This window comes from Bos javanicus, chromosome 10 (genome assembly GCF_032452875.1).
Source record: "Bos javanicus breed banteng chromosome 10, ARS-OSU_banteng_1.0, whole genome shotgun sequence".
Taxonomy (NCBI): Eukaryota; Metazoa; Chordata; class Mammalia; order Artiodactyla; family Bovidae; genus Bos; species Bos javanicus.
In genome coordinates, this window is record NC_083877.1 from 99,401,672 (window position 1) to 99,428,474 (window position 26,803).

The 26,803-nt window shown below is 42.9% G+C and overlaps 1 long non-coding RNA gene across 2 annotated transcripts in view; it reads right to left on the minus strand.

Moving 5' to 3' along the window:
- Positions 1–445: 445 nt before the first annotated feature.
- Positions 446–26,803, minus strand: part of LOC133255070 (uncharacterized) — a 38,578-nt gene continuing 12,220 nt past the window's right edge. Inside the window, exons 2-4 of one of the 2 annotated variants that reach the window (XR_009738860.1) lie at positions 22,844–26,498; positions 15,648–16,118; positions 446–1,761 (exon numbers count right to left, since the gene is read on the minus strand). This is a non-coding gene — a long non-coding RNA (uncharacterized LOC133255070). Of the gene's footprint in view, positions 1,762–4,620; positions 16,119–22,843; positions 26,499–26,803 lie in introns of those variants that run through there. The other variant, XR_009738859.1, reaches the window with a different exon arrangement.

Genomic DNA, 26,803 nt, shown 5'->3' on the forward strand with positions numbered 1-26,803 from the left:
TTTACAGGACCCAGTAGCTGGTGGAAGCCACCTACTTTCTGCTACTATCCTGTCCTTCAGGTAAGTCTGGAAGGGAGAGCAGGGCAGAGGAGGAATCACGCTTTGAAACCGGTTAGTGTTTTTGTTTGCACAGCTTGTGTTATTAATACTCCTGTTTAGCATAATTAGCTACCTTCCCCGTTTACACACAACCTGCGGTGTTTATGCCTCTGTTTGAGAGCTGAACCATCAGCAAAGGAGTCTAGCTCCCTGAAGGCTGAATGCAGGTGGTTCTGAATGCTGCAGGATGCCAGTTGTTCAGAAAAGCCAGAGACACAAGCTTTAATTGTGGCTAAAAATACACTCACTAGAAGAATCAGTCTCCTTAGGACTGTTTGGAGTGGATAAAAGCATACATGGATTCAGCAGTCTTCAGAAAGCCCTGCAGAACAAAGGAGAAGTGGGCAAGTGGAAACAAATGAACTTTATTAATGGGTGGGGAGGTGAAGATCGCTAATACAGGACAACATGACTTCTCTTTATTTGAATAATTGGCAGTCCATTTTACTTAGCCAGTGACTATTACCTCGGAATATGATTTCAGACTCAACAAAGCAGTGTATTTTAAGTTCCGTCATGACTTCTTGTCAAACTTCAGGCAGGCTGCAATAAATAATTCAGCATCCTTTATAGAATCACAGCCTATTAAGGTTGGAGGAGAGCTTAGAGATAGAATTATGCATCGTGTGATATATTATTACATGATGTATTATTATTATGATATAATTATATGTACATTTCCATGTATATTAACTGAATTAATATTTTTCCATCAGCCACTAATTCACTACTCAAGAAAAAAGTTATCTGTGAAGGAAAAAAAATAACTCATTTTGACTGGTCAGAAACGAGTCGAGATAAAATGATATACGCGTATGAGCATAGGTAAGAGTGACGCTCTCCAAAGTTGACTTGTGGAACGCCGCCCTAACATCCAGCAGGACCCAGAAACCCCGGTCAAACAACACTACCACAGTGTTCATTATGTGCTGGACACTGTTCTCAGTGTTATCTATATCTAATTCATTTAATCCTTTAAAAATCCCGATGAGGTAAGTAGTAAGAGCAAGCCGTTTTCAAATTAATAATAAGAATACGTCGTGAGCCAAGGATTATAATGAACTCATTTCTGTTTTGTTGTTCAGTCACTCAGTTGTGTCTGAATCTTTGCAACCCCATGGACTGCAGCACATCTGGCCTTCCTGTCCTTCACCATCTCCTGCAGCTTGCTCAAACTCATGTCCATTGAGTCAGTGATACCATCCAACCATTTTGCCCTCTGTCGTCACCTTGTCATCCTGCCTTCAGTCTTTCCCAGCATCAGGATCTTTTCTGATGAGTCAACTCTTCGCATCAGGTGGCCAAAGTACTGGAGTTTCAGCTTCAGCATCATTCCTTCCAGTGACTATTCAGGACTGATTTCCTTTAGAATGGACTGGTTGGATCTCCTTGCAGTCCAAGGGACTCTCAAGAGTCTTCTCCAACACCACAGTTCAAAAGCATCAATTCTTTGGTGCTCAGCCTTCTTTATGGTCCAACTCTCACATCCATACATGACTACTGGAAAAACCATAGTTTTGACTAATGGTTTACATGGGCCTTTGTTGGCAAAAGGTCTCTTCTTTTTAATATGCTGTCTAAGTTGGTCTTAACTTTTCTTTCAAGGAGTAACCATCTTTTAACTTCATGGCAGCAGAGATTTTGGAGCCCATTTCTGTACACCTGCAATAAAAATGGAAGAGGAGGAGGAAAGGAAAGAAAGGACAGGAGGTCCAGAACTTGCTCGCTTCCTTGGACAGGGAGCTCAGATTAGACTCTCCAGTCCAGTGCTTATTTCCACTCTTAATTCAAGTCCTAAACACCTGGAGTCCCTAAGAAGAGTTCAGAAGATAGCAGTTATGTTAAACTGTATGTAATCTATGAAATCTTGAATGGATCTACCCATTTTTTCCTCATGCCAAACCTTCCTAGTCACGCCTTGTCTTCTGCTACTATTCTTAGAGAAGAGTCTGTGGTGCCTGGAGAACAGCCAGGACTACAGTCCCCCTAATTCTTCATAACCAACTACTCTGATCATAGCAGATTAATCTAGGGTGGTCACTGATTCAAAGACAGCCATTGATGATAGTCTGGCCAAAAATCAATAAAGAAGTCATAAGCATCAGTTGGACTAGATGGAGTAGTGAGACTTAGAAGATATCTTCGGTGCATGTCCAAAGCTAATTCCATGTCATTTTGATGTTCCTCTGGAAAAAGCAAGAGAGTTCCAGAAAAGCATCTATTTCTGCTTAATTGACTGCCAAAGCCTTTGACAGTGTGGATCACAATAAACTGTGGAAAATTCTTCAAGAGATGGGAATACCAGGCCACCTGATCTGCCTCTTGAGAAATCTGTATGCAGGTCAGGAAGCAACAGTTAGAACTGGACATGGACCAACAGACTGGTTCCAAATAGGAAAAGGAGTTCGTAAAGGCTGTATATTGTCACCCTGTTTATCTAACTTATATGCAGAGTACATCATGAGAAACGCTGGACTGGAAGAAACACAAGCTGGAATCAAGATTGCCAGGATAAATATCAATAACCTCAGATATGCAGATAACACCACCCTTACGGCAGAAAGTGAAGAGGAACTCAAAAGCCTCTTGATGAAAGTGCAAGTGGAGAGTGAAAAAGTTGGCTTCAAGCTCAACATTCAGAAAACGAAGATCATGGCATCCGGTCCCACCACTTCATGGGAAATAAATGGGGAAACAGTGGAAACAGTGCCAGACTTTATTTTTCTGGGCTCCAAAATCACTGCAGATGGTGACTGCAGCCATGAAATTAAAAGACGCTTACTCCTTGGAAGGAAAGTTATGACCAACCTAGATAGCATATTCAAAAGCAGAGACATTACTTTGCCAACAAAGGTCTGTCTAGTCAATGCTATGGGTTTTCCTGTGGTCATGTATGGATGTGAGAGCTGGACTGTGAAGAAGGCTGAGTGCTGAAGAAGTGATGCTTTTGAACTGTGGTGTTGGAGAAGACTCTTGAGAGTCCCTTGGACGGCAAGGAGATTCAACCAGTCCATTCTGAAGGAGATCAGCCCTGGGATTTCTTTGGAAGGAATGATGCTAAAGCTGAAACTCCAGTACTTTGGCCACCTCATGCGAAGGGTTGACTCATTGGCAAAGACTCTGATGCTGGGAGGGACTGGGAGCAGGAGGAGAAGGGGACAACAGAGGATGAGATGGCTGGATGGCATCACTGACTCGATGGACGTGAGTCTGGGTGAACTCCGGGAGTTGGTGATGGACAGGGAGGCCAGGCGTGCTGCGATTCATGGGGTGGCAAAGAGTCGGACATGACTGAGCGACTGATCTGATCTGATCTGTCCATTGAAGAAGGAAACGGCAACCCACTCTAGTGTTCTTGCCTGGAGAATCCCAGGGACAGGGAGCCTGGTGGGCTGCCGTCTATGGGGTCCCACAGAGTCGGACACAACTGAAGTGACTTAGCAGTAGCAGCATAGGGAGATCAGATCAGATCAGATCAGTCACTCAGTCGTGTCCGACTCCTTGCCACCCCATGAATCGCAGCACGCCTGGCCTTCCTGTCCATCACCAACTCTCGGAGTTCACCCAGACTCACGTCCATCAAGTCAGTGATGCCATCCAGCCATCTCATCCTCTGTCGTCCCCTTCTCCTCCTGCCCCCAATCCCTCCCAGCATCAGGGTCTTTTCCAATGAATCAACCCTTCACATGAGGTGGCCAAAGTACTAGAGTTTCAGCTTTAGCATCATTCCTTCCAAAGAAATCCCAGGGCTGATCTCCTTCAGAGTGGACTGGTTGGATCTCCTTGCAGTCCAAGGGACTCTCAAGAGTCTTCTCCAACACCACAGTTCAAAAGCATCAATTCTTCAGCACTCAGCCTTCTTCACAGTCCAGCTCTCACATCCATACATGACCACAAGGAAAACCATAGCATTGATTAGACGGACCTTTGTTGGCAAAGTAATGTCTCTGCTTTTGAATATGCTATCTAGGTTGGTCATAACTTTCCTTCCAAGGAGTAAGCGTCTTTTAATTTCATGGCTGCAGTCACCATCTGCAGTGATTTTGGAGCCCAGAAAAATAAAGTCTGGCACTGTTTCCACTGTTTCCCCATTTATTTCCCATGAAGTGGTGGGACCGGATGCCATGATCTTCATTTTCTGAATGCTGAGCTTGAAGCCAACTTTTTCACTCTCCACTTGCACTTTCATCAAGAGGCTTTTGAGTTCCTCTTCACTTTCTGCCATAAGGGTGGTGTCATCTGCATATCTGAGGTTATTGATATTTATCCTGGCAATCTTGATTCCAGCTTGTGTTTCTTCCAGTCCAGCGTTTCTCATGATGTAATCTGCATATAAGTTAAATAAACAGTGTGACAATATACAGCCTTGACGAACTCCTTTTCCTATTTGGAACCAGTCTGTTGGTCCGTGTCCAGTTCTAACTGTTGCTTCCTGACCTGCATACAGATTTCTCAAGAGGCAGATCAGGTGGCCTGGTATTCCCATCTCTTGAAGAATTTTCCACAGTTTATTGTGAGCCACACAGTCAAAGGCTTTGGCATAGTCAATTAGGCAGAAATAGATGTTTTTCTGAAACTCTCTTGCTTTTTCCATGATCCAGCGGATGTTGGCAATTTGATCTCTGGTTCCTCTGCCTTTTCTAAAACCAGCTTGAACATCAGGAAGTTCACGGTTCACATATTGCTGAAGCCTGGCTTGGAGAATTTTGAGCATTACTTTACTAGCGTGTGAGATGAATGCAATTGTGCGGTAGTTTGAACATGCTTTGGCATTGCCTTTCTTTGGGACTGGAATGAAAACTGACCTTTTCCAGTCCTGTGGCCACTGCTGAGTTTTCCAGATTTGCTGGCATATTGAGTGCAGCACTTTCACAGCATCATCTTTCAGGATTTGGAATAGCTCAACTGGAATTCCATCATCTCCACTAGCTTTGTTCATAGTGATGCTTTCTAAGGCCCACTTGACTTCACATTCCAGGATGTCTGGCTCTAGGTCAGTGATCACACCATCGTGATTATCTGGGTCGTGAAGATCTTTTTTGTACAGTTCTTCTGTGTATTCTTGCCATCTCTTCTTAATATCTTCTGCTTCTGTTAGGTCCATACCATTTCTGTCCATTATCAAGCTCATCTTTGCATGAAATGTTCCTTTGGTATCTCCAATTTTCTTGAAGAGATCCCTAGTCTTTCCCATTCTGTTGTTTTCCTCTATTTCTTTGCATTGATCACTGAAGAAGGCTTTCTTATCTCTTCTTGCTATTCTTTGGAACTCTGCATTCAGATGTTTATATCTTTCCTTAATGATCTCTGTTCGTTTTCAAGGCAAACCATTCAATATCACAGTAATCCAAGTCTATGCCCCAACCAGTAACGCTGAAGAAGCTGAACGGTTCTATGAAGACCTACAAGACCTTTTAGAACTAACACCCAAAAAAGATGTCCTTTTCATTATAGGGGACTGGAATGCAAAAGTAGGAAGTCAAGAAACACCTGGAGTAACAGGCAAATTTGGCCTTGGAATACAGAATGAAGCAGGGCAAAGACTAATAGAGTTTTGCCAAGAAAATGCACTGGTCATAACAAACACCCTCTTCCAACAACACAAGAGAAGACTCTACACATGGACATCACCAGATGGTCAACACCAAAATCAGACTGATTATATTCTTTGCAGCCAAAGATGGAGAAGCTCTATACAGTCAGCAAAAACAAGACCAGGAGCTGACTGTGGCTCAGACCATGAACTCCTTATTGCCAAATTCAGATTTAAATTGAAGAAAGTAGGGAAAACCACTAGACCATTCAAGTATGACCTAAATCAAATCCCTTATGATTATACAGTGGAAGTGAGAAATAGATTTAAGGGCCTAGATCTGATAGAGTGCCTGATGAACTATGGAATGAGGTTCATGACATTGTACAGGAGACAGGGATCAAGATCATTCCCATAGAAAAGAAATGCAAAAAAAAAGCAAAATGGCTGTCTGGGGAGACCTTACAAATAGCAGCATAGGAAAAGAAGGGGCAAACGTTGAATTCTGTGTTTATGTTTTTGGCTTCATTCATAGGATATAAAGAAAAACGGATAACAAAGAGAAAACAGCAAGGATAACATGCCCAAACTCCCTTGCTGGGCATGTGTCTTGCTCAAAGAAACTGACAGAGGAACTGTATGGCAGAGAGTTCTTGAAGGGTGTGGCGCAGCCTACAGCGCTCTTGGTGACCTGGGCTGGGGAGGAAGGATGGACTGGTGGGTTAGGAGGCTCTGACCATCCCGAGACAGGGACTGGTACAAAAGCTTAACCCAGCTGGTCATTCAGTCCTGGAGGATATTTTGGGGTTCCTGTCGCTTCAGGCTGAGCCCAGTTTTGACTGATACTCTGTCCAGTCAGATGTGTCGTTCCATCTCCTCAGGCCCTGAGTGAGAGAAGGCGTGGTCAAGAGGCTGGGGCAGCCCTGAGTGCTACACTGATTGATGTCCCTCCGCACGGAAGCGAGCATTAGCGGGGAGAGAAGAGTTCCCCTTCTGACAAGTTATTCACTCGGCAAACAATTACATACCTCTTGCTATAGGCCAAATCCTGCTTTAAGTGCTTCACAACTGACAGTGTATTTAATTTTCATAACAGTCCGACAAGTAAGCAGGACTTAGCCTTGGTGGGAACTGGCTGACCCCACCAATTGTTTGTATGGAGAAGACAATATTGTTGGCGGACAATAAGGCGGGCATGCTCAGTCACTTTAGTCGTGTCGGACTCTGCAACCCTATGGACGGTAGCCCACCAGGTTCCTCTGTCCATGGGATTCTCCAGGCAGGATTACTGGAGTAGGTTGCCATTTCCCTGTCTAGGGGCTGTTCCCAATCCAGGGATCGAACCCGCGTCTCTTATTTCCTGCATTGGCAGGTAGGCTCTTTACCACTAGTGCCAGCTGGCAGAAATGTGTATACATAGAGGGGAAAATGCAGAAGCCAAAGGCAGTAGAGGACATGCATAAGAAGATACCATGGGGTAGAAAGAAACTGAGTTGAAACCACTGGTGGTTGAATGTGATAGGAGGGCAGAAGCAGGGCAGATACTGACAGGCAGTGATGGAATCCCCACAGTGATGGGAAAATAGTCTAGGAATGATGGATTCGACCCTGCTGAAGGGGTAAGCACAAGCCAGGGCATCTCAGGTGACCACTGAGATAGCCTTTATTTCTCCGGCCTCTCCAGCTATCCCAACATAAACATCCTTCACTTGAGGTAACACAGGAGGGTCTCTGTACTTGTTCCTTCTAGGAAACTGCCTGGTGTCTCGAGGGAATGCAGAAGAGCTAGCCTGCCTAGGGTTGCATCCATGCTCCATCACTCCTGAGCACTGTCATCTGGAGCAAGTTACCTGACCTCTCTGGGCCTCTGTTACATCATCTGTGGAGGAGTTTATCATGGGGATAGTACTACTACTTACCTTGTAGGACTGTTATGAGAATTAAATAAACTGCCAGGGCCTGAGGAGATGGAATGACGCATCTGATTGGAGAGTGTGTCAGTCAGAACTGGGTTCAGCCTGAAGTAACAGGAAACCCAACTATCCTCCAGGACTAAATAATAATTAAACAAGATACAGGTCATCTCTCTCCCATAAATAAAGTCTGAGGTAAGCCAGTCCAGCTCTGGCATGATGTCCCCAGGGTCCCATCCTCAGAATTCAGTTTCCATTTCTTGGTCCACATGGACACTCTTGCTGGAAGGGAAGAGGAAACCTAGTGGGAAGAATGCAGACCCTCATTCATCCTAGAATGAGGCACAAACTCGTCCTTTTACTCCCATGTCCTTGAGCAGAGTCAAATGGCCACACCTATTGCAAGAGAGATTGGGGAATGGCATCTTTACTCTGAGGAGCCCCCAGGCCCCACTGAAAGATGGGGGCTGTATTATCGTCAGGGAAGGGGAGAAGAGCTTGAGGGGGTAACCAGCGCCATAGTGAGTTTGTGTGGAGAAACCAAATGCTTCGTTCATCCCTTGTTGGGCAAAAGGCTTCTCTTCATCTAGCAGGGCTGGTGGATGTCTGTCTGACTCTAGGCTTCAGGATTAGAAAGTCACCTTGACCACCAACAGAAACTGTGTTCTCCAGTATCACTGTTATCACCACAAAGGTGATATATTTATTTCCCCGGATGAAAAATTGGCCTTGTTTTTAGTTGTTTCTGTCCTTTATCGAGCCCATCTTTGCATCCCTTGGTATCTCTAATTTTCTTTAAGAGATCTCTAGTCTTTCCCATTCTGTTGTTTTCCTCTATTTCTTTGCATTGATCGCTGAGGAAGGTTTTCTTATCTCTTCTTGCTATTCTTTGGAACTCTGCATTCAGATGCTTATATCTTTCCTTTTCTCCTTTGCTTTTCTCTTCTCTTCTTTTCACAGCTATTTGTAAGGGCTCCCCAGACAGCCATTTTGCTTTTTTGCATTTCTTTTCCATGGGGATGGTCTTGATCCGTGTCTCCTGTACAATGTCACGAACCTCATTCCATAGTTCATCAGGCACTCTATCTATCAGATCTAGGCCCTTAAATCTATTTCTTGCTTCCACTGTATAATCATAAGTGATTTGATTTAGGTCATAACTGAATGGTCTAGTGGTTTTCCCTACTTTCTTCAATTTAAGTCTGAATTTGGTAATAAGGAGTTCATGATCTGAGCCACAGTCAGCTCCTGGTCTTGTTTTTGTTGACTGTATAGAGCTTCTCCATCTTTGGCTGCAAAGAATATAATCAATCTGATTTCGGTGTTGACCATCTGGTGATATCCATGTGTAGAGTCTTCTCTTGTGTTGTTGGAAGAGGGTGTTTGCTATAACCAGTGCATTTTCTTGGAAAAACTCTATTAGTCTTTTCCCTGCTTCATTCCATAACAGTGTCAGACTTTATTTTGGGGGGCTCCAAAATCACTGCAGATGGTGACTGCAGCCATGAAATTAAAAGATGCTTACTCCTTGGAAGGAAAGTTATGACCAACCTAGATAGCATATTCAAAAGCAGAGACATTACTTTGCCAACAAAGGTCCGTCTAGTCAAGGCTATGGTTTTTCCATTGGTCATGTATGGATGTGAGAGTTGGACTGTGAAGAAAGCTGAGTGCCGAAGAATTGATGCTTTTGAACTGTGGTGTTGGAGAAGACTCTTGAGAGTCCCTTGGACTGCAAGGAGATCCAACCAGTCCATTCTGAAGGAGATCAGCCCTGGGATTTCTTTGGAAGGACTGATGCTGAAGCTGAAACTCCAATACTTTGGCCACCTCATGTGAAGAGTTGACTCATTGGAAAAGACTCTGATGCTGGGAAAGACTGAAGGCAGGAGGAGAAGGGGATGACAGAGGATGAGATGGCTGGATGGCATCACTGACTCGATGGATGTGAGTCTGGGTGAACTCCAGGAGTTGGTGATGGACAGGGAGGCCTGGCGTGCTGTGATTCATGGGGTCGCAAAGGGTCGGACACGACTGAGCGACTGAACTGAACTGAACTGAGTTGTTTCAGAACCCTGGTGCGGAAGAAGCGAGATTGTTTAACAGACTCTTCCAGTTTCCAGGATAGCTCAATGAGGGAAAAGACCTGCACAAACTTTGTCATCACACACAGAAGTCATATGTTGTGGACTCATGGCATAGAGAGAAACCAGGGTGCATTTCTGGCTATGTTTCAACTGCACTCCTCCTAGATCCAAAATGTGCTTGGTGACTAAATATGTCTGGATGCAGTCTAAAAAAAAAAAAAAACCTCCAGTCAAAGCAATGCCATTATACATATTCCTTTCTGGGGAGATTTTCTGTTGAGTGGTATCCAGGGCTTTTGTGTTAATCCTTTAGCAGAGTTGGGGTTTTTTTTTATCTAAACTGACTATTCTCTACCATGTACTCTTTTAACATTTAGAAAGTGTCCATTTTTAGCAAAAGCACAGCTGTGTGAATGCAGCATATTGGTGTGGAGGAGGGTTATATTTCACTTTTCTGTATTAGAGAAGTAAGAAAATCACTGATTTTTAGATTTGGAAGGAAACTTAGGGATCTTCAAGCCAATCCTTCCTATTACAGATGAGAAAACTGAAGCCCAGAAAAGGAAAGAAAAGCTGATCACTCAAGCTAATAAATTATAGATTTAGACAAGGGCCCAATAACTACCACTTCAATATACCTACAGGATACCTACCACCCGAGGCAAAACTCCCCTCCACTCTTCCACGCAACACCTTCCCTACAATCAATACAATTAAGAGATGAGATGGGTTATTTAAACTAAGTCTCCATGCCTCGTTTTCCCACCTGTAGAATGAGAATCATGATGACTGTCTCACAGGGCTATCCATAAAGCTTAAGTTAGATAACTATGCTAATACGTGTGTGCATGCTAAGTCACTTTGGTTGTGTCTGACTCTGCGACCTCATGGATTGTACCCCGCCAGGCTCCTCTGTCGATGGGATTCTCCAGGCAAGAATACTGGAGTGGGTTGCTTTGCCTTCCTCCAGAAGCTCTTCCCAACCCAGGAACAAAACCAATGTCTCTTATGTCTCCTGCATTTGCAAGCAGGTTCTTTACCATCAGTACCACCTGGGAAGCCCAACTAGGCTAATACTCTTACACAAACAAAGTAAATGTACCTCAAACAGAATACGGGCTCACAAGGAGTTTTTATTAAAAGAGAACACCATGTAAAAGGTTAAAAGCTCTAAGCGGGTACTGAGGTCATATCACTTCTGTCACTTGTTCATTCATTCATTCAATCAAGAGTAAATACATAGTTATTTGTCTGCTCTGTGGCAAGCATTGAGCTGAATTCTGAGGATATAAAGGTGAATCTGATCATGCTCGTGGTGTAGAAGAGGAAATAAGTGATTACCTAATATATTAAAACCAAAAAATGGAATGGGTAAATACAGGTATGAGGTATAAAGAGTGTCCAGTGAAGTCTCTTGATTAAGGCTGGGAGCAGAGAGAGTAACAGAAAATATTTCCTGAAAGAAGTGACTCCTGAGTTTGATTTTCAAAGAAATAGCAGGTGCAAAGGCACTGAGGCATGAGACACTATGTTACTCATGGAAAAATAACAGAGTTCAGTGTTGGAGAATAAGGTGCAAAGAGGACAGAAATAGGAGCTGAGGTGGATAGGAACCAGATCATGAAGACTGTTCAGTCCATGTTGAGAACTAAGAGTTTATGTCCAGGCAGTCAAGAGGTTGGTGCATGCTTTTTGAGCAGAAAGAGATGTGGCCAGATTGCTTCTGGTATGAGTTGAGTAAAAGGAGCAATCTGGGAGGCAGGAAGCAGGAAAGTAAGTTAGGCGACGAGGTCAAGACTGTAAGCTGTTCACCAATATCCATCCAATATCCATTCTCTCTTCTTACATAGGGGTTGAATTTTTACCTGGACATAGGTTGCCCAGAATGAAGACTACATTTCCTAGTAAACTCCTTGCAATGAAGTGGGGCCATGTAACTAATCCTGCTCAGTGGGATGTGATTCTAAATTACATGGGAAACTCTAGGTTCCTAGTTAAAGGAAAGGTTAAAAATACCCTCTCATTTCTCATATCCCCCTTCTTTCTTCCTGGAATTCAGGGATGGTGGCAAGCCATCTTGGACCATGTAGATGAGAGCACCACCAGAAGGAGGAGGAATTCCCTAGCAGAAGGAATCTGAGCTTCTGAAGAAGAAGAGGCTGCAGACCAGCCTGGATTGTTGACAGAGAAAAACCCTCCTGTCTTGTGTTTTAAGCCACTGGTACTTAGGTCTTTAGCCAACAAAGGTCCATCTAGTCAAAGCTATGGTTTTTCCAGTAGTCATGTATGGATGTGAGAGGTGGACTATAAAGAAAGCTGAGCACCAAAGAATTGATGCTTTTGAACTGTGGTGTTGGAGAAGACTCTTGAGAGTCCCTTGGACTGCAAGAAGGTCCAACCAGTCCATCCTAAAGGAGATCAGTCCTGGGTGTTCACTGGAAGGACTGATGCTGAAGCTGAAACTCCAATACTTTGGCCACCTCATGCGAAGAGTTGACTCATTGGAAAAGACCCTGATGCTGGGAAAGACTGAAGGCAGGAGGAGAAGGGGATGACAGAGGATGAGATGGTTGGATGGCATCACCGACTCAATAGACATGAGTTTGAGTAAACTCCAGGAGTTGGTGATGGACAGGGAGGCCTAGTGTGCTGCAGTCCATGGGGTCGCAAAGAGTCGGACACGACTAAGTGATTGAATTGAACTGAACTGAACTTTAGGTCTCGGTCACATGCAGTCAAACCAGTTTTGTCACAATTCCATGAGATAGTGAAGCGTAGATGAAGGGAGACCATCTAAGCTGAGGCAGAAGGAATGGAGCAGAGATAACATTTGAGAGAAGCTGTAGGACTTACTCACAGAAGACACGAGAGAAGAGGTGTCAACTGCAGCTCCCGACTGCCTTTGCTTGAAGACTAAGTGTGTGATGACCTCATCAAGGAAGAAAGACAGGAGAAATTAAATGGCTTCCAAACATTTTAAAGACTTGGAAGTTTTCTGGACAAGATCTCAGTTTTCAGTTCATTTATTCATCCATTCAGAAATCCTTTACTGAACTTGCACAAAATGTAAGTAACGCATAATTTTTTCAAGTTATACATTAGCAACAGTCAGTTAAAAAAAAAAAGGTGATTTCTAATGTAACAGCAATAAAGTACAGAAATCTCTAGACTGTGCAAAGATGTGTGAAATCCTCCATGACCTGAGCTATCAACAGAAAGGCATCTCTTAATGAGTGTGGTGTTGCTCCAGATTTGTACAGCCAGTGAGCCTGGAAAAGGGAAGTGTGAGGGGCACACTCTGAGCTGAAAGACTTCATTAAACCCTACTTGTTTGGAATCGAGGTGTTGTGAGAAAGAGAAAATCCTTTAATCGAGGAAGATTCCAGGTAACCAAGTCACTGAGTTATGCCATAATCCCAACTATCCTTAGGGCATCCATTTTCAACTAAATTGTTGGCACAAAATAAAATATGAGTATGTACATGCCTTACATCTTGAAACATAGTCCTGTTTAGATAATCAGTGCACATTTTCACAGCAGACTTTTTGAAGTGTTTATCCTCCTACACAAGCAGTTTAAATAATCACCCGCATGTGATATTCTGGACTTCCTCAGTAGAAAAGCTTTTCTCATATTGATTAAAAATTCAAAGGATATCTATAAATCAGGAAAGTCGTTTTACATTTGTGTTACCATCTAAAAATATTAGGCTGCCTCCAACATATCCTAAAATAGGTTTCTTAAATATAAAATACACAGGAAGGAAGATAAACAAGCTGATTTATCCTGTCTTAATGGACTGTTGAGATCCTCTCGTCTCTGTTGCCCTCAGAATCCTCTGTCAACGGTTAAATGAAGGTATTTCTCAACTAAGTCAGACGAAGGGAAAGTGTTGGTTTAATTAACTGGCATTCAGTGCAGTTCTCCAGGTTATTTCTTGAACACCTGCCAGAACCTGCCCTAGGTCTGTAGGATCATGTAAATTATGTACGTTATGCAGAATTATGTAAAATTGTTGCTCTGTTACAGATGCAAGCAGAGAGCCCTGGGATCTAGAGGCAAGGATGAATTCCTTACGATTAGAATCAAAACACTTCCTAAAGATTCCTACATTTGAGCTGAGCTTCAGGAAGGAAGGGCTGGACCTGTCAAGGAGGCAGGTCTGACATTGCAGACTGAGGGAATTAGTTTCCATGAGAGTTGGATGATCAGTACAGAGCCTGGTGGGAATGGGCTGTCAGCTGTGCAGGAGGTACGTTTATGGGCTGACTTGTGTCTCTCAAGATTCCTGTGTTGAGGTCCTAACCCGTAGTTCCTCAGACCATGACTGTATTTGGAGACAGAGTCTTTGAAGAGGTAATTAAGGCAAAATGAGGTTGCTAGTGGACCTCCCCAGAGAAGGCAATGGCACCCCACTCCAGTACTCTTGCCTGGAAAATCCCATGGATGGAGGAGCCTGGTGGGCTGCAGTCGATGGGGTCTCGAAGAGTCGGACACGACTGAGCGACTTCACTTTCATTTTTCACTTTCATGCATTGGAGAAGGAAATGGCAACCCACTCCAGTGTTCTTGCCTGGAGAATCCCGGGGGAGCCTGGTGGGCTGCCGTCTATGGGGTCACACAGAGTCGGGCACGACTGGAGCGACTCAGCAGCAGCAGCAGCAGTGGACCTCCCAGGCGGCACCAGTGGTTAAAAAAAGAAAAATCTGCCTGCCGGTGCAGAAGGCAGAAGAGACTTGGGTTCAATCTCTGGGTCGGGAAGATCCCCTGGAGTAGGAAATGGCAGCCCACTCCAGTATCTTTGCCTGGAGAATCCCATGGACAGAGGAGCCTGGCGGGCTACAGTCCTTGGGGTCACAAAGAATCAGATGTGACTGAGCACATGTGCACACACAGGGCAGACCTAATCCAATAAATGACTGGTGTCCTTAGTAGAGGAAGTTGGGACGCAGACACTCATAGAAAGAAGACCACGTGATGACACAGGGAAGCCAAGGAAACAGGCCTCGGGAGAGGCCAACTCTGCCAGCACCTTGATCACAAGCTTCTAGCCTCCAGGACTGTGAGGAGATAAATTTCTGTTATTTAAGCCACTCAGTCTGTGATACTTTGTGATGGAAGCTCTAGCAAATTAATATGAGGGTGACTTGTCAAAATTTGTAAAAGACCTTCAAGTGCATGACGGTTAGTCCTCACATCATCCTTGCCAGGTACACATTGTTGTGCACATTTAAGGAAACAGGCTCACAGAGGATAATCAACTTTCCCAACGTCACACCTCTACAAGTAGCAGGGGAAAAAAAAAAAAAAAGGTAGAGAACTGGAATCACACTGCATATATTATTTGCTCATTTTTACTTATTGGTATTATCCTAGACACTCTCCATGCTCAGTTGCTTCAGTCACATTCCACTCTTTGTAACCCCAGACGATAGCCCACCAGGCTCCTGTGTCCATGGGATTTCCCAGGCAAGAATACTGGAGTGGGTTTCCATGGCTTTCTCCAGGGCTCTTCCCAGCCCAGGGATTGAACCCACATCTCTCAAGTCTTCTGCTTTGGGGGATGCTCTTCACCACTAGTACCACCTGGGGACACTCCCCATATCAGTAAAAACCCAAGCCTGTCGATGTGGGTTTGCCTATCTCAACTTTGGATAAGCTGCCAAGGGATTCTATGTAAGACAAAAACAACCCTGAAAACTACACTGGAAAAACCAGAAATGAATCATAATCTGTTAAAACTGGTAAGGAATTTCGTGATCACTCAGGAAAGTCAACCGTGTGATAGATGGGAAGAGGGCCATGGCACATCACGGAGCTGGAAAGGCAGTCCTGGAGTATGTGAATGCTCTGGGGAGGACTTTCTCATCTTCCTGGAGCTCAAGACCCATGAAAAGCTGAACGAGTGGCTGATTGCTCCCTCAGTCAGTCAGTCAGTTCAGTCACTCAGTCGTGTCTGACTCTTTGTCACCCCATGGACTGCAGCACACCAGGCTTCCCAGTCCATCACCAACCCCCAGAGTTTGCTCAAACTCGTGTCCATTGAGTCGGCGATGCCATCCAACCATGTCATCCTCTGTCATCCCCTTCTCCTCCCATCTTCAATCCTTCCCAGCATCAGGGTCTTTTGCAATGAGTTAGTTCTTCGCATCTGGTGGCCACTTCAGCATCAGTCCTTCCAATGAATATTCAGGACTGATTTCCTTTAGAATTCCTCCCTAACCCTGGATCTGATAAAACAAAACTGATGGTGGTGTTAGTGCTCACCTCACAGTTTACAGAAGGAAAGAATGGTCCATAGGAACACTCAGGAAACATAAATTATGAACTCTACGATTTGCAAGATAAAAATCAAGAGTACTGTTCTTGCCTTTTGTCTCGAGATTATCCAATTCATTCTTTATAACCATCTTTCAGACTGATGTGGTGATTGTTGCAAGACCATATGTCTATCTTCAGTGAAATCCATTGAAGAACTGGGATCACTTAAGGAGAAAGAAAACATTCATCACCTCGTGAATTTTACTATCCAGTTGAAGATAACCTGACAAAATCTTCTTTTAAAATTAGAAAGAAAAAAGACAGGAATATGCTTAAAGCGGCCTTCAAATTATTTTCTCAATAACGTAAGGAGAATCTATGTGGTGGCTCCATTTTTGGTTTTTTGAGGAACCTCCACACTGTTCTCCAAAGTGGCTGTGCTGGTTTACATTCCCACCAACAGTGCAGGGGAGTTCCCTTGTCACCAGAGCCTCTTCAGCATTTATTGTTTGTAGGTGCTCTGGTGATTGCCATTCTGACTGGTGTGAGGCCAAAGCTCACTGTTGTTTTGATTTGCATTTCTCTCACAATTAGAGAAGTGCACAGCTCCTGCATGGGCTATAAAGCATGGAATAATTGAAAGAAATCATGAACATTCATCTAGCATTACAGGCTTTGGGTATCCATTCTAATCCTAGCAGCCAGGCCCCACAACTCCTGTGAATCACTGGATTCACTATAGTTTTTTTTTTTTTTGGCTTGCCTTCAACAACCCCAAATAGGATGTTTTATTACTTATTCATTCTTTTAACTCTAAGTGAACTAAGTTATGCTTGTAAATGATTGGGCCATGGCAATCAAGTTACCTGACAATTTCCATGGAAGTCACAGTGCTAACCTAATGCAATGTGACAGCACTTTCCTGTTCCACATTCTCAAAATTTGATTATTCAAAATAAAAAAAAAAAATTCATTAGGAGCCTCACTTAGATTTCACAAGGCCTGTTCAGTATCCGAATGCAGAGGTTAGGCTGCAGGAGTGACAGCCCAGAGCAGCCGGCCTGCCCATCAGTCATCTTTCTCGGGCTCCAAATGGAGCAGAATTTATGTGTACTGTTCTGTTACCTTTTTCAGGATTCGGGGCTTCGCTAGCCCATGAATAATGAAATCCACCACTAGTCATAAATTGGAAGAGATAGTCTGTATTTTGACTCCACAAAAGCAATTTAAAAGGATTTCCCATAGTTATATACAGATGTGAAAGTTAGACTATGAAGGTTGAACACTGAAGAATCGATGCTTTCAAACCGTGGTGCCAGAGAAGACTCTTGAGAGTCCCTTGGACTGCAAGGAAATTAAACCAGTCCATCCTAAAGGAAATCAATCCTGAACATTCATTGAAAGGACTGATGCTGAAGCTGAAGCTCCAATACTTTGGCCACCTGATTCGAAGAACTGACTTTGGAAAAGATCCTGATGCTGGGAAAGATTGAAGGCGGGAGGAGAAGGGGAAAACAGAGGATAAAATTGTTGGATGGTATTATCAACTCAATGGAGATGAGTTTGAGCCAACTCTGGAAGACAGTGAAGGACAGTGAAGTCTGGTGTGGTGCAGTCCACCAAGTCTCAAAAAGTCAGACAAGACTTAACAACTGAGCAACAACAAAGCCTCTGGCACATTCCTAGACCTGGCACATTAGAGCATCCAGAGTAGCTTCCACCCAGGTTCTTCATTCCACTGGTATTTGTTGCATATTTCCTCAGGTGTCTAATTAGTAAATGACATAAAAGTGTAGGCGTTTGCATTACCCTGGTTCAGTTCTGGACTGGAAAATGCAGCTTCTCTTTTCTCTATTTTCACTTGGTACTTCTCATTCTAAGTGTCTACAACCCCTCCAAGGCCCCCAGCCACCAGCAGGGCACAGTGAACATTTAGTGCCATAAAGACTAAGCATGGGATTTTCACCAGACTGAAAGGGCAGCAATCCCAATGAGGTAGGAGGGTGAGGTAACCTCAGAGCCACCTACGACGTCATTCCAAGAAACCACTGACAGGGCAGGATGCTACTTCTCCCCAACTCTCCCTTCACCAGTGAAGAACTCTCAGGATGTCTGAAATTAACACAGGTTGTCCCATGTCTTGGCTGTTGTGAATACTTTTGCTATGAACATAGGGGTGCAAGTGTCTCTCTAAATGATAGTTTTGACCAGATATATATGTTCAGAAGTGGGACTGCTGGATCATAATGGCAACTCTAGCTTTTTGAGGAACCTCAATGCTGTTTTACATACTGGCTGCACCAATGTATGTTCCAACAGTATGCTGCTATTGCTGTTTAGTCGATAATACGTGTAGGACTGTTTGCAACCCCAGGGACTGTAGCCCTCCAGGCTCCTCTGACCCCATGGACTGTAGCCTGCCAGGTTCCACTGTCCATGGGATATGCCAGGCAAGAATACTGGAGTGGGTTGCCATTTCCTTCTCTGGGGATCTTCCTGACCCAGGGATCAAACCTGAATCTCCTGCTTGGCAGGTGGATTCTTTACCAATGAGCCGCCTGGGACGTAGAGACGGCTAAGAGGAATGTGAAAAGATGCTCAACATCGATAATTATTAGAGACATGCAAATCAAGACTACAATGAGCTATCTCCTCACACCAATCAGAATAGCCATTATTTAAAAATTCACAAATAACAACTGTCCAACAGTGTAGGAGGGTTCATTTTTCTCCACACTCTCTTTAGCATTTATTTGTGAACTTTTTGATGATGGCCATTCTCTCTGGTGTGAGGTAATACCTAATTGTAGTCTTGGTTTGCATTTCTCTAATAACTATCAACATTGAGCATCTTTTCATGTGTCTCTTGACTATCTCTACATCTTCCTTGGAGAAATATCTGTTTGGGTCTCCTGCCCATTTTCGACTGAGTCGTTTGTCTTTTTGTTAGAGTTAAATGCACTGGTTGCATATTCTGGAAATTAAGCCCTGTTGGTTGCATCATTTGCAAATATTTTCTCCTAGTCCTTATGTTGTCTCTTTGTTTTATGGTTTCCTTTGCTGTGCAAAAGCTTGTAATTTTGATTAAGTCCCATTTGTTTACTTTTGCTTTTATTTCTATTGTCTTGCTATTATTTCTATTGTCTAAGAAAATATCGGCATACATTGTGCATACATTGTGTAAAACATACAAGAATGTTTTGCTTGTGTTCCAGTTTTTTATTATATATATAAAATTTTGTTTCTATTTACTTGGCTGTGCTGGGCCTTTGTTGCTGTACAGGGTCTTCTCTAATTGCAGTGAGCAGGGCTGCTCTCTAACTGCTGTGCACAGGTTTCTCATTGCAGTGGCTTCTCTTGTCATGGAGCACAGGCTCTAGGGAACCTGGCTTCAGGGTTTGTGGCACATAGTTCAGTAATTCTTGCTTGTGGGCTCTAGAGCACAAGCCCAATACTTATGGTGCACAGGCTTATTAGTTGCTCCGAACCACATGGGATCTTCCCGGACCAAGGATCCATGTCTCCTGCTTTGGCAGGCAGATTCTTCACCAATGAGCCACCAGGGAAGCCCCTCTTATAGGAGTTCTATGGTGTCATCTTATATTTAAGCCTTTAAGCCATTTTGAGTTTATTGCATATAGTGTGAGGGTGTGCTCTGACTTTGCATGCAAATGTCCAACTTTCCCAACACCACTTGAAGAAACTGTCTTTTATCCCTTGTATATTCTTGCTTCCTGTGTCAAAGATTGACTGTAGGTGTGTGGGTTTATTTCTGGGCTTCCTAGTCTGTGCCATTGATCTATATGTCTGTTTCTGTGCTGATACCATGTTGTTTTGATTACTGTAGCTTTGTAGTATCAACAATGAACCTTTTTGAAAAAAGAAATATGTATCTTATACACTGAATCTTTACTATAAACTACAAAAGTATATCATGTTTTACAAGTAATAATAAAGTGTGCAATATTTATAGAGCATTATATAGCTCTGTGAATACACTAAAACATCACTGGTTGCCTAGCTCTTAGGTAAAGTGAATGGGGAATAACTACTAATATGTATGGAATTTCTTTTGGCAGCATTGAAAATGTTCTAAAATTATATCATGGTGATGACTGAACTGTGTGAACAAATCTAGAAACACCACTAAATGGAAAAGCTTTATACTTTCTGTCTCTATGAATTTGCCTATGCTCAACATTTCACAGAAATGGAATATAACAGTATATGTTTTTGTGACTACTTTTTTTTATCATGAATTCCACACAGCAATTGATTCCCACAGAATGTTCTCCTTGAGTTTGACTGACCTCTTGTCTCCTTAGATAACCAATATTATGAATGATCAAATGTAGTTCCAACATGGAATAATATTTTCATTATATTCAAGAGTAAAGTGTGAAAGAATGAAGACATATCAGAATGTCAGTCATTCATCAAGGAAAAGCCATAAGCACAACACACTTTTAAGTTTAATCTTGATTATTAACATTTTTCTCCATCACTTTTAAAGTCTAGACTAAGGATCAGCAAACTTTTTCTTAACAGGACACATAGCACATACTTCAGGCTTGTGGGTCATAAAGTTTCTGTTGCAACTACTCAACATTCCCATTGTAGTATGAAAGCAGGCATAAGCAATATGCAAATAAGTGGATGTATTCTAGGAAGATCTAGTTTACAAAAACAGATCACAGACCCACAGGCCATACAACAGAATAAACAACCAACAGAATTTATTTATAGTGTTTATCAATGTCTGATATGTAAATACTTCCACCACTCCCACCAGGATTTCAAGCTACCAGTATGACATCACTGAATGCAAAGTCATGAAGAGATGCATAGTAGGGGGTGGCATGGTGTTCTACTAATAAAAGGAGATAGAATAATAGAGTGTCAAAAGCATAGTATGCAAAATATGAGATCCACTGACTGTGTGCTTAGTCTCTCAGTAGTGCCGGACTCTTTTCAAACCCATGGACTGTAGCCTGTCAGGCTTCTCTATCCATGGGGATTCTCCAGGCAAGAATACTGGACTGGGTTGCCACGCCCTCCTCCAGGGGATTTTCCCAACCAAGAGAATGAAACGAGGTCTGCCATACTGCAAGCACATTCTTTACTATCTGAGCCACCAGGGAAGCCATAAGGCATCTTCATGTTCTATTTTCTGTCATGATTACTAATGGTCTTTGGCCATTTTCTCAAAAGATAAGTTATAAGGAAAAAGAAAGCTTCATGTATTTTCATCAAGCTCATAAGCAGTATTCTTCGTTGATAGAAAACCAATTAATACTGTAAGTGGCTGAAGATATTCTATTTTCTTATGAAGTAATAAACAGAATAGTCTACATAGATTTTAAAGATATAAGAAAGTAAGTTTCTAATAAACACATCAACAAACCTTACTCCAGCAATGGATTTTTTTGTGTGTGACTTAAAAGGAACAACAAAGAAACATATGTATTTTGAGGTTATATTGGATTTCAATGACAACTGATATTCACTGTCTTCAATAATTCAACAATATAGTTTATTTTTAAATTGTAATAAAAACTCTAAAATAAGATGTTGATGACATGAATATAACATTACTTGACTTGAATTCTGTTGGGAAGCGCAGTGCAAAATAGCCTGGAAGGAGAAGGTCCTTGGGAAAACGGCAAAGGGCCAGAAGTACCCCGGCTTTACATACTGCGGGCTGAAAAACATCTCTTGCCTTTAGCTATGCTCGGTGCCAAGATTTAATAATAAATATTAAGGATGTTGCTTGGGAAAACGGGTCATGGGATAAACACCTGGGTCATTTAGAACGCACTGTCCTTGAAATAGTTTTTTACTGATTATGTCTTAACCCCGTACACGCTCTGCTGGCCATATACTCTAAGCTCTTTGTTCCTGCTTCTATAAAAAGGCTCGACTGCAGAAATAAATTTGTCAGTCCTTGCAAGAGACTGTCCAAGTGTTGTTCTTTCAGGTTCGTCGTTTCCTAGTCCCGGGGAGAGAATCCCCACAAATTCCTTATGTATTAACAAGAATTTGATGAGTGCCTACAAGATGATCAGTCTACTCTGCTAAGTAATATGAAGGATGAAGAGATGAATAAGACACTCCATTTCCATTTCTAACACTCTGACCCAGGTTCTTTTCACTCATGTCAGGATGACTGCAGTTGTCTTCCAACTCATATATCCAACTCATATATACTCCCTACTTTCTTTAATTCACCTTAGACATTACCATGTCAAAATTTCTAAAACACTACTTTAGTAATACCACTTTCATGTTGAAAGCTTTTAGTCTCCTTGGGGCTTCCCAGGTGGCTCAGTGGTAAAGAATCTGCCTGCCAGTGCAGGAGACTCAAGAGACAGGGGTTCGATGCCTGAGTCAGAAAAATCCCCTGGAGGAGGAAAGGGCAACCCACTCAGTATTCTCACCCAGGAAATCCCATGGACAGAAGAGCCTGGTGGGCTATCGTCCAAAGGGTCACAAAGAATCAGACATGACTTAATGACTAAGCAACAATAATAGTTACAGTAAAGCACAAACTTCTTAGCTTGGTATTCAAAGTCCTTAACAGTGAAGTTCCTCTTCAACCCTATCTCTTCTTATACTCTCTCGTCTCCAACTACTCTTTGTCTCTCAACTATATCTTTGGAATCGGGACCATTGCCTTTTTACACATTCTATTATCCTGGCTTGGAATATCATGCAGCAAAAGGCTCCTCCCCATCCATCTAAGTCAAAGTTTTAGTCAATCGTCTCATCTTACCTGCCCTTTCCCTAAGGATCTCTCTAACTCCTGACTTCCTGTCATTTGATTCTTCCTGTCATCTGTACCACATATGGAACAATTATAGTTGTATGGACTATTGACTGTGTCAACTGTATTAGTCAGGACTCCTAGAAATCCAGCAAGATGTATTGAAAGAATACTGGGGTAACTTACATTATTAAGGGATTGAACAATCCAATGGCAAGGTCAGAGGTTCAGCTGGAATGCAAGAGCGATTGAAAATGAGCAATTCCTGGACTCTGGGTCTTGCCTTTGCTTCTCACAGTCTATTTCCTTCCAAGGTAGATGATTTCTTCTATATGACAGAAAATAGGACATCCAACAGTTCCTAAATATTTCATTTCATCATGCCTCCTTCCCCCATAAAAGAAAGCCTTTTTTTCCTACTAAAGTCCAGTCAGAAAGATACTAGGGAAGGATTCAGGTTGATGTGACATTGATCAGGCACCCAATTCCTAACTTAGTCAGTTACAGCCAAAGGCACAGCATTATTTAGTATTTGTGTGGCTATTGAGAAATCAACTGCAAAATATCAAGGGCTGTTCCTAGAGTAAAAAGAATATTCACGAATAAGACACTAACTCTGAAAAATGTCTCACACATTCCCCATCTTGACTTCCCAACATTAAGTGCATGAGCACCCATGTGTCGGGGCATGTTCAACCCACATACACACACACACACATCCTGTTTTCAGGGGACCTGAGTGTCATAGCCATAAATGAAGACAGAGTTCTCACTGAAGTTGTTCAGTTGCCCAGTCGTGTCCACTCTTTGCAACCCCATGGACTGCAGCATACCAGGCCTCCCTGTCCTTCACCATCTCCCAGAGTTTGCCCGAGTTCATGTCCATTGCATTGGTGCTGCCATCCAGCCATCTCATCCTCTGTTGCCCTCTTCTTCTGCCTTCAGTATTCCCCAGCATCAGGGTCTTTTCCAATGAGTCAGCATTTCGCATCAGGTAACCAAAGTATTGGAGCTTCAGCTTCAGCATCAGTCCTTTCAATGAGTATTCAGGGCTGATTTTCTTTAGGATGGACTGGTTTGATCTCCTTGCAGTCCAAGGGACTCTCAAGAGTCTTCTCCAATATTACAGTTCAAAAGTTTCAATTCTTCAGTACCCTGCCTTCTTTATGGTCCAGCTCTCACAACTGTATGTGACTACTAGAAAGACCATAGCCTTGACTCTATGGACCTTTGTTGGCAAAATGATGTCTTTGCTTTTTAACACGCTGTCTAGGTTTGTCATAGCTTTCCTTCCAAGAACCAACTGTCTTCTAATTTCAAGGCTGCAGTCACCATCCATAGTGATTTTAGAGCCAAGGGAGAGGAAAACTGTCAGTGCTTCCACCTTTTCCCCTATTCGCCATGAAGTGATGGGCCAGAGGCCGTAATCTTCACTTTTTTTTTTTTTTTTAATATTTAGTTAAAGCCAGCTTTTTCACTTTCTTCTTTCACCCTCATCAAGAGATTCTTTAGTTCCTCTTTGCTTTCGGCCATTAGAATGGTATCACCTAGGTTGTTGATGCTTCTCCCGGCAGTCTTGATTCCAGCTTGTCACTCATCCTGCCTGGCATTTCTCATGATGTGTTCTGCGTATAAGTTAAATAAACAGCATGACAATAAACAGTCTTGTCATACTCCTTTCTCAATCCTAAACCAGTTTTCCCATACAGGCTTCTAACTGTTGCTTCTTAACCAGTATACAGGTTTCTCAGGAGACAAAGAAGATGGTTTGGTATTTCCATCTCTTTAAGAGTTTTCCACAGTTTGTTATAATCCACACAGTCAAAGGCTTTAGTGTACTCAATGAAACAGATGTAGATGTTTTTCTGGAATTCTCTTGCTTTCTCTGTGATCCAGCAAATCTTGGCAATTTGATCTCTGGTTCAAATTTGATCTCTGGTTTTCTAAACTCTTCAGCTTCAGTGGTTGGGGCGTAAACTTGAATGACTGTGATGCTGAATGGTTTGCTTTGAAAATGAACCAAGATCATTCTCATTTTTAAGGTTGCACCCAAGTACTGCAATTCAGGGTCTTTTGTTGACTATGAGAGCTACTCCATTTCTTCTATGAGATTCTTGCCCACGGTAGTAGATATAATGGTCATCTGAATTAAATTCGCCCATTCCTGTCCATTTTAGTTCACTGATTCCTAAGATGTCGATGTTTACTCTTGCCATCTCTTGCTTGATCACATCCAATTTATCTTGATTCATGGACCTAACATTCCAGGTTTCTATGCAATATTGTTCTTTACGGCATCAGATTTTACTTTCATCACTAGACACATCCACAGCTAAAGCGTCACTTCCTCTTTGGCCCAGCCACTTCATTCTTTCTGGAGCTATTAGTAGTTCTCCTCCACTCCTCCCCAGTAGTATACTAGACACCTTCTAACTTAGGGCTCGTCTTTCAGTGTCACATCGCCTTGCCTTTTTATACAGTTCATGGGGTTCTCACGGCAAGTATACTGGAGTAGTTTGCCATTCACTCCTCCAGTGGATCACTTTTTGTCAGAACTCTCCACTATGACCTTGGGTGTCCCCACACAGCATGGCTCATGGCTTCACTGAGTTATGCAAGCCCCTTCACCAAGGGGCAGTGACCCATGAAGGGGCTCACTGAAGTGCCTGTAGATACATCCACTGGATCTGAGATGGTTATCACCATGTCCCTGAGTGCCCAAGAGCCATGACCTGTGAAGCCATTTGTCAGTTTCCTCAGCCTTTCTGCACTGGGGTAAGGTTTGTAGACCCCTAAGCACAGCTGCTACTGCAGCCCTGTTCTCTCAGTCTCTGAACCCCTACTCCTACAGGGCTCTAGGATCTTGTCCAGTAAGTCAAACGGGGGCCTGTCTCTAGCCCCACACTATTCAAGGCTACCGAAAACCTCCATTTGACCCCATGGACTGTAGCCCACCAGGCTTCTCTGTCCATGGAATTTTCCAGGCAAGAATACTGGAGTGGGTGTCATTTCCTCCTCCAGGGGATCTTCTTGATCCAGCAATCAAACCCGCGTCTCCTGCATCTCTTGCACTGGAGGCAGATTTTTTTAAATCACCGCACCACCTGGGAAGCCAAGGACAATACAGCTTTTGGCAATTCAGCTCAAGACAGCAGGGGAATAAAGATTCTCTGAGCATAATTCATTGCAATTATGAGGTTTGTGCTGGCAATATCAAAGGGCTGCTTGCCTCTGGGTTCTACCCAAAGGATCTGAAGTGATCACCCTTTGTTCCCCATGCATTCACCACCAACACTTCATTTTCTTACAGAAAAGAATCAGGGGTAACTGGATGACTATCCAGAAGTCGTGCTTAGAAGAATCTTGGAATCCTGATGCAGGATCCTAGGACCAGAAACTAAATGGAAGTTATTGGGAGGGGACATACAGTCTAAAATGCAGAAAGTCTAAGACAATATCCAGCATGATGACTGAACCTGGGAGACTTCCCACTAGACCCAGGATGTAGGAGTTGGTACCATAGAGAATCCTGGGAAGAGCTAGATAGAACAGGGACCACTCACAAATCCTCCATCCCATCATGAAGCAATGGATTCAAGAGGGAGAGCCAAACTTGAAGCAAAGACCTCTTGAAAATTCTTCTGAAATCTGGATATGTGTAACCTGCCAGGAGCTTAAGTTGCTTAATGCGGGGCTTCATTCTTCCATTCGACCATGAAGAACCTAGTCCTCCTCCATTACATTGTTGAGTCCAGGGTCAGCAGAGTCATTTCCCACTGCTGGAGTCAGTCATCTAGACAGGCTGCCTCTCCATGATTCTCCCAGGAGTCACCTGGATCACCTAAATAGATGACAGGTAGGTAGGTAGATACATAGGTAGATAAAGGATTTTTAAACTAATCTCTTTGAATTGGGTTTTATTTCAAATGAACACTACCATAGTCAGCACAGACACACCTCTTTTTTTGTGTTTCACTTTATTGAGCTTCATGGATACTGCATTTTTTTGCAAATTGAAGGTTTGTGACAGTGACAACCCTGTCTCAAGCAAGTCTTTTGGTACTATTTTTCAACAGCATTTGTTCACTGCATGTCTCTGTCACATTTTGGTAATGCTTGCAATATTTCAAACTTTTTCAGTAATAT